Source organism: Nilaparvata lugens, chromosome X, assembly GCF_014356525.2.
Source record: "Nilaparvata lugens isolate BPH chromosome X, ASM1435652v1, whole genome shotgun sequence".
NCBI classification, from domain to species: domain Eukaryota; kingdom Metazoa; phylum Arthropoda; class Insecta; order Hemiptera; family Delphacidae; genus Nilaparvata; species Nilaparvata lugens.
The window spans coordinates 58,529,615-58,543,859 of NC_052518.1; the positions used below are offsets into that span (position 1 = coordinate 58,529,615).

A 14,245-nucleotide genomic window follows, 5' to 3' on the forward strand; every position below is an offset into this window, starting at 1 on the left:
CTCGTCATCATAAATTTTGATAAGTTAATTGCACAAGAGGAAAAGCCTGTATGGTGTAAGAATGGTACATTGATACCACATAACGCTAGAATTCTCATCATAGGCCCATCTGCATGCGGTAAAACGAATTTATTGTTCAACTTGATTTTTTCCAAAAATGGATTGAGATTTAAACATATTTATTTAAATACTAAAAGTCAATATCAAGATAAGTACTTGTTTTTAAGAAAAGTCTTTTCAAAAATGAAAGGTATTGAATTTCATGTCAATGATATTCCCGAGAGAATTCCCCACCCGAATAAAATTCCACAATTTTCTCTTGTTATATTCGATGATTTACAACTTAGTCACACACCTCAAATAAGAGATTATTTTACTATGGGTAGACATTGTAATATTGATACAGCATATTTAATTCAAAGCTATGGTGCAACACAAAAACATTTCACCAGAGATAATGCAAATATGATTGTTATATTCAAAATTGATCAATTATCACTCAAATTAATACATAGAGACTATGTGGGTGAAGATATTTGCTTCAGAGATTTCAGTAAGTTGTGTTCAAATGTGTGGAATTCTAAGAAGCATAGTTTTCTTACTATTATGACCGAATGTGTAGCTAATAGTGGAAAATATAGGCAGGGTCTGGATAACTTTATTGACATTCAGTAGAGAGTGAGTAGCAGTGAAAGAATGAGGATGTCTCGTAGAAGACAAAACGCTAGTGTTGCTCTAATCGATAAGATTAAGAAATTGAGGAAAGTTATAAGAGATAAACATAGAAGCATTGTACATTTTGAAAAGCAATCTGACGATTACAGAGAAAAACTTTTTAAACCGATTATCACACCTCTAGTTGAAATGGGGAAAACTAAATCTTCTCACCACTCTGATCAGAGTTTTATACCAAAAAAGGAGGAACAAGAAGAAGAAGAAGAAGACGAAGAAAGTATGGAACTGGGAGAAAAACATGATGATGATATTAGTGAAACAATAGAAGTTGCATCACCATCAGCAGCTGAAAAAGATCTAAGCATGAACGAATCAAGTATATTTAATTCAACTATGCTTGAGAGTGATACAAGTGGCAAAATAAAGAAGATAAAGAATCAAGTGCTTGCACAATATTTGTATACATTTCATAGTGAAAAATTGGATAACTCGATTCCTCATGGGATTTCCTATGATTCTGACTGAAAATTATATTTTATGGGTTAGATGGTTGTTAGCTTTGATAACTACTTCTTTTATATTGATAACGAAAAATTCCGAATTACACATGGACTATTAGAACTGTTATTTGCCCAAAGACCAAATTCATATCTCTTTGATGGAAAAGATCTAAATAAATACAAGAAGATTTTATCAATAACAAAAGTTCATTTGGATAGACGAGGATATGTGAAACGTAACAGTGGTGTAAAGTCTCGCTTAATTCAAATGCTGTTTCCTGTTAAAAAAACAAGTAAGAGAGGTTCAGGGTTATTGAAATTTGCAAAAAATACTTCTAGCAATAGAATTTACCAATATTATGACAACTATGATGAATTGGTTCAGAGACTTCATTTATTAAAATCATCAAAACTTGCTGGGCACTCGGGTCATGATGTTGAGATTGCATCAATTATAGAGGAATTGCGTGAAGGTAAAATTATTGTTTAGTTGCAGAATGAGCATGCACAGATTTGGAGGTAAAAGCGAGAGAGTCGCTGCGAAGAAAGACATTGTATGGAATGAACCAGATCTTACCAGTTTTAGTGAGAGAATAATACAGGCAATTAATCAACAGGGTGTTAGTGAATCTCTGCATTCGTATTTAGATTCAAAATTATCTAATATAGTTAAGAATATTGGATTGAACAAGATCGAAAAGGAACACATCTTCAGTACATTACAACAGTTATCTGACAATATCGATAGGGGACTTAAAGAGAAATCTATCAATTTGGAGAATTCTCTTCATGATCTCAAATCAACAACAGAGATATTCAGATCGCACTTGAATACGATCAACGATAATGAAGTTAACAAGAATTATTTGGATGAGAAATTGAAAGTTATCTCAGACAAGATTAAAGATTTGCAAGTATTAGATAGAAATTATCTAAATACCAGATTGAAACAACTTAGCACAGAACTTTTTACTAGAGTAAATGAAACTCATTCATTATCGGTTGATAAGGAATATTTGGATAAAACTGTGCAGGCATTGAATAACATTGTTATAACAAAACAAGAGTTTGAAGATCGATTATCTGCAATGACTAATACGATAAAGACAAATCTTATGGAGGGGATTGAACAATTTGTTTCAAAAAACGATTTGAATACATTGCTAACTACGTTTAGCGAAACTTATGTATTGAAAAATGATCTGAGTAGTGAAATGCAAGCATTTATTAAGAAAGATGAATTACAAGCTACACTCAAATCAATTTGTGAGGAAATAGCAACTTCAATTAAAAATAGAGAGAATGATGAAGTGACGAGATTACAATGTTCAGCTGCATTCACCGATTATCTCAACTGCTGGACATGTATTCTTGAAAGAATGATAAAATCTCATCCTAGTTGTCAAGTACATCTAGAATTTATGACAGTAAGAAGTTCGTTTCACTTAAATCTGGCAGTGTTTGTTGTGTGTACAACCCACTGCTTCACATCGTTGTCAAGAACATGTTTCAGTTAAATCTGAGAGTAAGATATTCATTTCAATTAAATCTGGCAGAAGTTCGTTTCACTTGAATCTGTCAGTAGATTGCCTCTCTCTCTCTCTCTCTCTCTCTCTCTCTCTCACATATCTCTCTCTCTACTATTAATCATCTAGAGAGAGAGAGCTTCTTCTAAGGGGGCGGGGTTGGTGCGGCAGGAGCGGGGGAGGTAGGATGGGTTCGGGGTGAGGGGGGAGGGGGGGGAAAAGTCATAAAAAAACGTCTCAGTATCCGCGTTATACGTCTACTGATAATATCCATCCTTGGAAAAATAGATGAGACTTTCATCGTCTGTGGATAATAAAGTGAGTGAGCAAGTGCATCTGTGGAAAATAAAAATATCTCATCCCCGAATTTCATAAACTGACATATAACCAACACTGTAAAATATAAACACGACCTCAAAATCAAATTCAGGGAAGAAACAGTTTTGGGCTGTGCCTGTTAGTCCTTCCCCAATCATTTTGTTCTGTTTATCAATAAATAAATAACGAGCGAAGCTCGGTGCCCCGATATTGGATTTTCAAACAAGATAATTGTCCTGGAATGTAACTAGTAGTTCTGTGAACAGTAGACCTCACGCAGTTTTCTCATCCACAACTATCTGATGTCATCTGTTTGAACAGTTAACAAACTCAGTTCACATTGGGTATTCCATATGATATGATTCATCCAGTTCTGCGATAATCTTTCCATCTGATGGGAATTAATTTTTTACGATAAAAATATCATAATTTCTTCAGCATTACTTAGTTAATTTGATTATTTTTAATCAACTACTGAATTCAAAAGGGAAAATATTGATAATGATGGGCATGCATAAGAATACAGTACCGTACCAATATCGGGGCAACAAGCTTCGCTCATCATTTATTTATAAACTATATTCTATCCGACATCATGATAAACTCAGAAAACACTCAATAGACAACCATTTGACTATCTCCTTATAAATGAGTTTACTCAATATAGAAATATGCTACATTCAGCAATCAAGCGAGCCAAGTATACTATTACAAAAATAAAGTTGAAGAAGCAACTGGTAACCCTAGAAAATTTTAGTCAGTTATAAACGAAATCTCACGTCGTATAGATAATAGTAAATCATTCCCCGTTAGTGCATTCTCCCGCCCAGGTGAAGTCATCGACTCTCAAAAAAAACTGAAGAAATAGCCAACCAATTTAATCAATATTTTGCCACAGTTGGGACAAACCTAGCAAATTCTATAATAACCCAGGATGCACCAGTAGTGAGAGATGATGAACATGCTGCTGTATACTCTGAATTTCAGCTGCAACCGGTCTCGAGGCAGGAATTGGAGGAGGTGGTCAAGAGTTTGAAAGGGCGATCAGCTCCAGGTTGTGATGGAATCCCTACTAGAGTGATTAAAAACAATATTGACATATTAATACATCCTATCCTACATATATAGTCAATTTAAGCATTCTGGTTGGACACTTTCCTTGCGTTCTCAAAACAGCCAGAGTGATACCTATTTATAAATCAGCCCCAAAGGGATATTCTCCAATTACAGACCTATTTCTTTGTTGGCAACATTATCTAAAAAAATCGAAAAGTGTATAAAAATACAACTGAATAAGTATTTAAACGAGTACAATCTCATCTCCAACTCACAGTATGGTTTTCAAAAGTCCAAAAATACATCTGATACTCTTTTCAATATGACTAGGGCTATCTCAAGTAGTATTAAATCAAGAAGAAAAGTGCTGATAACCTTTTTGGACTTGACAAAAGCCTTTGATACAGTTGACAGGAGAATTCTAATAAAAAAACTTGAATTATTGGGGATAAAAAATATCTCTCCGATGGTTTCCCTAGTGGAAGAGATCCATGGAAATCGATAGAAAAACTCTATTGATATCAATATATGCACATGGATATCAATACATGTTCATGGGTAACATTAGAAGTAAATACAAACAAATAGACATCATGGTAAATACAGTCAATGAGCATCTATTGATTATATTAAATCTTCATTGATATCAATAAGGACCGGTTTCAGAGCTCTCAGGATGATATTACCCATGTCAACACACAATGTGAAAATCACGTTTTTTCACGTGAATAAAAAGTGAAAATGTTAAAACTGAAAATCAAACATTTTTCCAACTCTTAATTTAGGCTTTCTAACCAACAGTTCGGATGTAAAATCGAATTTACACCCCTTTCTATCTGTTGCAAAATCGTCTACAACAAACCATTATTGAGATAAAAAAAATTTCACACCAATTAAATTTTTGATGAAAAATTTTTTGAGTTTTCCAAAAAAGTCTCACTTAAATTTTTTTGTTAATCGATTCGGGTGTAGAAGTGAATTTCCAGCACTTTTTGTCTCTTGCAAAAATCGTCTACAATGCACCGTTAACGATTTATAGACCTTTTGCAGTAATTTTAAATGCAGTTAAAACATTGAATAATTTTGGCAGATTTTCAATTTTCTCGAAACAATGTATTTTTGATGACTGATTCGGGTGTAGAAGTGAATTTTCATCACCTTTTAACTCTTGCAAAAATCGTCTACAATGCACCGTTAACGATTTATAGACCTTTTGCGGTAATTTTAAATGCAGTTAAAACATTGAATAATTTTGGCAGATTTTCAATTTTCCCGAGACAATGTATATTTGATGACTGATTCAGGTGTATAAGTGGATTTCCATAGCCTTTTGTCTCTTGCAAAAATCATCTACAATGCACCATTAACGATTTATACTTTTACAGTAATTTTAAATGCAGTTAAAACTGAATAATTTTGGCAGATTTTCAATTTCCCCGAGACAATGTATTTTTGATGACTGATTCGGGTGTAGAAGTGAATTTCCATCACCTTTTGTCTCTTGCAAAAATTGTCTACAATGCACCGTTAACGATTCATAGACCTTTTGCGGTAATTTTAAATGCAGTGTTAAAACTGAATAATTATGGCAGATTTTCAATTTTCTCAGAACAATGTATTTTTGATGACTGATTTGGGTGTAGAAGTAAATTTCCAGCATATTTTGTCCTATGTGAAAATCCTGTCAGACGTTAATGTGTTAACGTGCTACTAACGTTTAAAATAAAAAAAAATTGTAGTTCATGAAAAATTTTGAAAAAAATCATGAACGTTCCTGTTCATATTATCAACCTTGTCCTAGAACTCAAAATGATTCTATCCAAAATTGGAAAAGTTATAACACTTTTTCAAATTAGATCACAGTTTATGAGGAAAATCATGCAGTATCTGGAATTACTCACAGAGACTTTGAAATGATTTTTGGGGTTTCAATAATTCAAATAATAACAACCTACTATTTTATCCTTTCCAACATTATTTCAGTGTCAAGCACAAATGTCCTCCATAAAAAATCATTAATCTCCACCTGAAACTAATATCAAATGTTTTAATAACAGTAACATTGTCATTAATTTTGAAATTGCCACCATTACTATGGTATTGAATGAAAATATTGATATATTATCAATAATATTGATATTGTGAAATGGAAATATCAAAGTTTTAACAATTGATATATCAAACTAATTATAAGTTTTTTCTCGGTGGTGTGTTTCAAGATAAGAGCAGTGGATGATTAACATTAGTTGAACAGCACCACATAACCGTTCCAATGACCAGCTCATGCGATCAGTAGTTGAGCGCATGGGCAATTGAGAATAGCTGTAAGATGAGAACTATAGCAAGATAATTCAAGGATTGTAAAATAATCAAGTCAAATGCTGGTAAAAGATAATTGTACTGAAATTTATTGCAAATCATGTAAGTCTTCAAAAGGATAATAATTTTGATATAATAGGCACTAGCCATCAGAAGTAAATAATAATGAGTTTTAAGAACATATGCACCAGGGCAATTTGTAACAAACTTGATCTTGGAATAATTATAATATTGAGAATACAATGTCTAAAAACAAAGGCTAAAATAATCCAAACTGAGAAGGCATAAAGGCTAAATTGAATGCATAAAAAATATGTCTTAATAGGATGGGTGCTAGATTTAATTGAAATTGAATATGACAATTTCAGCAAAGAACATGAACATAAGTTGAACAGCAATTTTAGAACAGGAATTTAATCAAAAAAGTTATGGATGCTAGGTCTGAATAGTAGATATTGAAATTGTATGTTCGAATATAACAAAACATAGGTGTCAGGGCTGAGTAGAATAATTAAAACTAAGTGTTTCAATATACAAAATTGTGCCACTAGGGCCAAGTGTCAAATCAAGTGATAAGATTAGAACTGTATGTTTCAACATAAGTCATAGGCGATAGGGCAGAGAGTCAAATCAAATATTAAGCTTAGAGCTGAATGTTTCACCATAAGAGGTTAATGGGCGCTAGGGCCGAAAATCAAATGAAGTAGTAAGATTCAAACTGAATGTTGCACCATAAGAGGTTAAGGGCGCTAGGGCTGAAAGTCAAATCAAGTAGTAAGCTTAGAGCTGAATGTTGCACTGTTTCTTCTTTCTTTTTATTTAAATATTTTTCATCCTATACCCTTTTACTAACTTTCTGAATCTGACCAATATATCATTCTCTTCTAATCTTATTAGTTATAGCCTACTGAATTGTGAATATTTAATGAATTGTGATATTATTTTCTTTTCTCGGACATTACAATGACTGACAGGGAAGCTAAGACAGGAAGAGGAAGGTATACCAACCTCGAATTGAAGTGTAAGAAGTCGGACACAAAATGCGAAATAATTATTCAGAACAATAATTAATGACTAAGAATGATAAATTTCATCACAAAAATATCAAGTGTAGACAAAATAAGAATAGATTGTGGAAATAAAAATACCAAAGTAGACAGTGAAAAGCAGCTGATTTACAATGTACACGAAAACATAATTATGAGCTAAGCTAGCAAGATGGCAGAAAAATTGTCTGCATGACAGCTTACTACAAATGACAACATAACCTAAAACTAAAAGAAATTAAAATATAAAATATACAAGGTGACTGCATTGTGAATTTTAACACTGAAGGTAAACTGATTTTATTGCATTAAAAATGAAGAAATCAGGATTGTATTCTACTTTCACTTATTTAAACTATGTAATTTGAATAACACATTTCCAAACAAATATATAAATGATGTTTGAGAATATATAATTATTAATAGTCAATAATTATTATTTATTGATGTATTGATAATATTATATCGACATTTCTGATTTATTGATTTTGGCTTTAGACCAGAGTGCTGCACACCATTTAGTCAATGCATTTTGCAACGGACCAACGGTTTTTGGAGGTTGTTTCATAGTTTGTAATTTTTGTGATTTTATCCAGGAAATATAGGTGAGTCGAGTGATTTTGTTTTTATTGATGTACTGTAAAATGAAAGAATAAATTTATTATAGGTCTAAATACTTATATATTTAAATGATAATCTTTTTGAAAGACTATTATAGCCCATGCATAACATAACCTCATAACACAACACTTAATACCGTATTATTCAAGGCATAGCTCAATAATAATAAGAAGAAAGCCTCTTGAATTCATCATTGCTGGAAATAAGATGATTATTATTCTAGGCAGACACATTCCAGGGTTATGCTGGTACATATAAATTGAAATGTGTAACAAAACTTTCTATTTAGCCTAAGTAATTGAAGTCACCACAAACTAATCTACACCCTAGTGGAAGAGATCCATAGAAATCGATAGAAAAACTCTATTGATATCAATATATGCTCATGGATATCAATAGAAATCCATGGATACCAATAGAAATCACGGTAAATACAGTCAATGAGCTTTTAATTGATATCACTACAAGTTTAGTGATATCAATAGAAGTTCATGGATACCAATAGAAATCACGGTAAATACAGTCAATGAACTTATATTGATATCACTGCAAGTTTAGTGATATCAATAGAAGCTCATGGATATCAATAGAAATCCATGGATACCAATAGAAATCACTGTAAATACAGTCAATGAACTTATATTGATATCACTACAAGTTTAGTGATATCAATAGGAGTTCATGGATATCAATACACATAATGGTAAATACAGTCAATGAATTTTAAATGCAGTTAAAAACTTTGTAATAATTTTGGCAGATTTTTTATTTTCCCGGAACAATGTATTGTTGATGACTGATTCGGGTGTAGAAGTGAATTTCCAGCACTTTTTGTCCTATGTGAAAATCCTGTCAGACGTGCCGTTAACATGCTACTGACGTTTAAATTTAAAAAAAATTTGGTTCTTAATGAAAAGTTCTGAAAAAATTCATGAACCTTTCTGTTCATATTATCAACCTTGTCCTAGAATTTAAAATGATTCCATCCAAAATTGGAAAAGTTATTATACTTTTTCAAATAAGATCACAGTTTATGAGGAAAATCATGCAGTATCCGGAATTACTCACACAGACTTTGAAATGATTTTTGGGGTTTCAATAATTCAAATAATAACAACCTACTATTTTATTGTTTCCAACATTAATTCATTGTCAAGCACAAATGTCCCCCCATGAAAAATCAATAATCTCCACCTGAAATTAATATCAAATATTTTAATAACAGTAACATTGTCAATAATTTTGAAATTGCCACCATTACTATTGTAATTGTATCGAATGAAAATATCGATATATTATCAATAATATGATACTGTGAAATGGAAATATCAAAGTCTCAACAATTGATATATCAAACTAATTCTAACTTTTTTCCTGGGGTAAACTGATTTTATTGCATTCAAAAATGTAGAAATCAGGATTGTATCCTACTTTTACTCATTTAAACTATGTAATTTGAAAAACGCATTTCCAAACAAAGATGTAGATGACATTTGAGAATATGTAATTATTAATAGTCGATAATTATTATTTATTGATGTATTGATAATATTATATCGACATTTTGGGTCTATCGATAGAATGATCATGATGACACAATGATGCACAAGCCCAATGAATTTTGCAATTTGAAAGGACCAACAGTTTTTCGAATGAGTTTTGTAGTCTGTAATTTTTGTGATTTTATCCAGGAAATATAGGTAAGTCGAGTGATTTTTTTTTTATTGATGTACCGTAAAATGAAAGAATAAATTTATTATAGGTCTAAATACTTATATATTTCAATGATAATCTTTTTGAAAGACTATTATAGGCCACGCATAACATAACCTTATAACACAACACTGAATACCATATTATTTAAGGCATAACTTAATAATAATAAGAGAAAAGCCTCTTGAATTTATCATTGCTGGAAATAAGATGATTATTATTCTAGGCAGACACATTCCAGGGTTATATGCTGGTACATATAAATTTAAATGTGTAACAAAACTTTTTATTTAGCCTAGCCTAAGTAATTGAAGTCACAAACTAATCTACACTCATGTTATTATAATGAACTTAATATCAATAATATATGACTGTGGATTGATAGATTAAAATTTATTCAGTTGTTTTCTGGACCGGCAGGCTTTATTTAAACTTTTTCCAGCAAGCAATTGATTCATTTATTTATATTAACAGCTTTATATCTTATTCCAATTTGGAAAAACTATCAATGTAGTCCTCTCATTTTAGCAATATATATTTTATATAATAAGAAAGAGTGAGACTGTGTGTTTGCAACATGTGTGTTTTTCCAATTTTCTAGTCAAAAAATATTATTTGAAATATGTTTAATTATAAGTAAACTTTTGTTTCATCTCTGATAGGAGCTGTGGTTATGAAATTTTCCAACACAAAAGAAAAAGACATGGAAGCAGTAATCAAACACTGGCTGAAGTCTTCAAAAACTCGGTTTATCAGCAAAGAGAAATCTAAGTGAGTCTCAATTTTGATTAATTTAAAACAGAATATAAAGTCAAACAATTTTTTTCTATGGGTGATGTCCACATGAGCTCTAGGCTTGTGCTAATCATTATAAGTTAGTAATCATACAGGGTGAGTCATATGTGGGAAACTTTCAATAAATTAGAGACTACTACTACTCATTGACTCTACGGCCCTTGAAGAGCCTTGGCCTCCTCCACAAGCCTTTTCCATGCATCTCTGTCCTGTGCTCGCTGCCTCCACCTTCTCACGCCCAAGGATTGAAGGTCTGCCTCCACGTCGTCCAACCATCTCTTGCGTGGTCAGCCACGCTTTCTTTGTCCCCCTGGTTGCTGATACAGAGACATACGTGCTGTACGGGTTTCCGGCATATGTTCCACAAATTAGAGACTGTTGTAGATATAATACTGCAGCTTTCAGGATATGTTACTGGTCAAATACTCTAACTTTTGACATACGATACAACTGAATTTCAACCCCTTCATAAAGGGTTGACTAGTTCAGAATGTATAATATGGTGACTTGGGAGTTTTAACTCGAATATTTTTAATGTAAACGACTATTGTGTGGTACATTATTTTAAAGGGCTTTTTAAAACAAGAAACATAACATCAATTAAAATTTACTATTAAATCTGAATCCAAAACGGTGGCTGATTGAAGTTACAGTTTGTAAAGAAATGAGGGGTTGTAATTCAAATATTTTCAATGTAAACACCCATTGTTTGATACATCATTATAGAGGCCTTTTTAAAACTAGAAAGATGACATCAATAAAAATCTTCTATGATACTTTTATCCATAATGGCGGCTGATTGAATTTTATCAACTATTTCTTCAAAAACCAAAACTTCAATCAGCCGCCATTTCGGATAAAAGTATCATAGGAGATTTTTATTGATGTCATCTTTCTCGTTTTGAGAAGGCTTTTAAGATAATACACAATGGGTATTTACATTCAAAATCTTTGAGTTACAACCACCAAGTCACTCCCTTATGAGGGGTTGAAATTCAGTTGTATGTCAAAAGGTGGAGTATTTGACCAATAACTTATCCTGGAAGTTACAGTATTATATCTACAACAGTCTCCAACTTATTGAAGGGTTGAAGACTGATGTTTTGAAAATAAATTCAATTTTAATATAAATTATTGTTGTTTCACCATTTTATTAAAGCAAAAATCTCCCTATTGGCCATCCAGATATTTATGGGTTCTTCCCATTGGGTGATGCAAAGCTAATACAAGCAAATGGCTGATACAAAGTCCAACAGCTGAAAAATGAAGCTTACATGAAAAATATTTGAAATTTGTCAGCTGTTGAATAATTACAAATGAAAATGAGTTTTCTTTTTGTAATTATAGTGTCCAGCTGTTAGATTGCATAAATCACTTACTAGGATAAATCCATTTGTCTGAATAGGACTTTATAGTTGAATCCAATTTTTATTCAGTTTTGTGTAAAATTATTGTAAAGTTAGGGTAGAGAATTTACTTCACATTATATTGTGGTTATTCACAAGTTTTATAAGATTTATAGTTTTTTAATGTGAAAATAAAGAATTGAAAAGATTATTTATTCAGAATTATTAAGGTAATCCTTCTCCATCTTTTCACGATAAAATGTTGTAAAGATGTATTTTAAAAACGTTATTTTCATGTGAATTTTTGGAAATTTTCATGCGAAAGAAATGACCAAATTTGGGACAAGAAATGTAGAAAAAACCGTTTTATTCATGTTCTTTTCTGAGAGTTTTTACATGTTCAGTTAAACGTGAAAATGTAAAAACAAAAAAACCCGTTTTTTTCAAGTTTCAGTTTCACGTACTTTTCACGTGAAAAGTTGGAACATTTCCACTTTTTTCATGTGAAAAAATGGGATTTTCTCGACTTTTCCACCAGAATATGACGTTATAATGTAAAACTGTGAGGACATAATTTTCACATGAAAAAAAAACGCTCTTGTGTTATCTTGGACTTTTCTTTCACGAGAGGGAGAGTCATGCACATTTAAATACATTTTTAGGTTATTAAATAAATTTGCTAGCAGATTAATTCAGGAAATAAAATCCTTATTCTCAAATTTGTTAGGAATGTATACTTTGAACTGTTATTTGTTCTAGAAATGTTCAAACACCGGATCCTGGAGGAAAATCTGAAAGCTTCAAAAATTGAGATTGAATTGAGGTGCAGTAACATAAACCAGTATGTGGATCAAAAAATTGCTACTTAAAACAGGAAGAGTTCAAAGTATTCAGGAACACCACAATAAGGACTTTCTTTGATAGATAAATGACATGCAAATGAGTTATTCTAATAAACAACTTTTCACATTATTTATGTCTTAACTATTTACATCCCTTTATTTTTCACCAATATGTCTATTCACTGAATCCAATTCACTTATATTAATCATAGATAATTAAAAAGGTATACTCTCTTGTCTGATGCCAGTTGCAGCTGGGTTAAAATATTCTAATCCTTGCAAATGTTATCTTCATCCTAAGCTGCTCTCCTAGATTTAAAAGAGGATTTTTTCTAAAAAGGGGACAGGCTGCTTATAGATGGCTATTGATCTGTATTGATATGAATACAGCTGGTTATGTATTGACATCCATGGATTTCTATTGATGTGTATTGGTATCAACAGGTATTTGGGCCAATACACATCAATACATATCCATGGAAATGTATTGATGTGTATTGATATCAATACAGCTGGTTATGTATTGATATCCATGGGTATCCATTTATGTGTATTGATATCAATGGGTATTTGGGCCAATACACATCAATAGGCATCCATGGATACCTATTGATGTGTATTGGCCCAAATATCTATTGATATCAATACATTTTTTTTTATTGATCTCTATTGATCACTTCCACTACCTAGGGTTAAGAGTTACTTCCACAATCGACAGCAATCAGTATGCATAAATTGTGAAATTAGTGACAAAGAGAATGTTGAGTATGGGGTAGTCCAGGGAAGCACCCTTGGGCCACTGCTATTCCTAATCTATATCAACAATCTGATATACTGATGCTGATGACACAGCACTAGTGTCTACTGGGAGCACTTGGGAGCTAGGAGGCCTACATGAGTGCTTCAGTTGATTTGTCAAAAATAAAGAACTGGTTTCATCACAATAGCCTAACAGTAAATGTGGAAAAAACGAAGTTTATGCCAATAGTTACAAGAAATCAAGCTGATCCAGGCTCACTAACACTAACGATGCATTCTTGTAATAATCTCAGGTCTGCTGGATGTAATTGTAGTATGATTGAGCGCATTGATCATTATAAATACCTGGGCGTTGTTTTGGATTCCAAGATGAGTTGGGTACAACATGTCCAGTGTGCTAATAATAGGCTCAGAAAGCTTCTTTACACAATTTCAGAGCTTAGTAATGTTCTGAGTGTGGATCAGTGCAAAGTAGTTTACTTTGCCTATGTCCAATCTATAATACTATATGGAATTCTAGCTTGGGGAGGGGCTTCCTCCTCAGTCATTGAGCCTCTTGCAGTCACCCAAAGATCAATTATAAAAACAATTTTAAAGAGAGACTTTAGATACCCAACAATACAATTGTTTATCAAATTTTCCGTACTGAATGTTAGACAGCTTTTTATTAAATCTTTGTTGATCCACATCAAAAAATACAAAACGGAACTTCTGGGAGAAACAGTTAAC

At 32.1% G+C, this 14,245-nt stretch overlaps 1 long non-coding RNA gene across 1 annotated transcript; it reads left to right on the forward strand.

Annotated features, from left to right (window-relative positions):
- Nucleotides 1-9,705: 9,705 nt before the first annotated feature.
- Nucleotides 9,706-12,839, forward strand: LOC120355075. The gene is made up of 3 exons (XR_005573415.1): nucleotides 9,706-9,761; nucleotides 10,437-10,545; nucleotides 12,675-12,839. It is a non-coding gene; the product is annotated as an uncharacterized LOC120355075 (long non-coding RNA).
- The last annotated feature ends 1,406 nt before the right edge of the window (nucleotides 12,840-14,245 follow it).